We start from the raw sequence: 760 nt of genomic DNA on the forward strand, positions 1-760 counted from the left end.
GGGCGGGCTGCAGCCGGGGGTGGCTCTAGAAAGGGGGGGGGCGGCTCCGCAGGAGGGGAAAACAGTTCTGGGAATTGGGGTGTATGGGTGGAAAGATTTGGGGTGACGTGCCCTCAGATTCTCCTGATAACTTGGAGCAAAGCGCAGGGAAGGATTTGGGCAGAAAAGTGGCACAGGGGCGCTGTGGAGATTAGGAGAAGTGGGGCTCCATTTTTCTGGTTTTCTTCTCTTCCCCACTGTTATTCCTTTGGAGTTCTTCTCTGACCTTAGGAGCTGAAGCAAATTTAAGATTTAAGTTCAGAAAGATGGGAGGGGAAAACTTCGTTCAGGGCAGTGGGAAAAGTACTGACTATGTGATGACTTAACTCTAGTCTCAAAGCGTCCGCTCACTGTCTCTGAGCTCCTGGTAAGTGGCATACTGGCTGAGCCTCAGTGTCCTCGTCTTTGGCTACAGAAGGTTGGATTAGATAACCTCTAATGTCCCATCGAGATGTGCTCCCCACAACTGAGCAAGCCTGGAGAAGGGCGAGGAGAAGGGACATTGACGGGTGGTTGTGATCAGTGCTGCAGGTAGGTGTATATGGCAGGGATGCCCTCCCCAGGGTGACCTCCGGGACCCCTGTAGCATCGCCCCCTCGCCGAAGGACTTTTGCGGACAGGCTGGAGGGAGCGTAAAGAGGGGAGCGTTCTGGGATATTCCCGGACTCTCCAGAGAAGAAAGATGTGGGCCGGGGGTGGGGGTGGGGGTGGTGGAGCTTGA

This window comes from Galeopterus variegatus, unplaced genomic scaffold, assembly GCF_000696425.1.
Source record: "Galeopterus variegatus unplaced genomic scaffold, G_variegatus-3.0.2 Scaffold1365, whole genome shotgun sequence".
Classification (NCBI taxonomy): domain Eukaryota; kingdom Metazoa; phylum Chordata; class Mammalia; order Dermoptera; family Cynocephalidae; genus Galeopterus; species Galeopterus variegatus.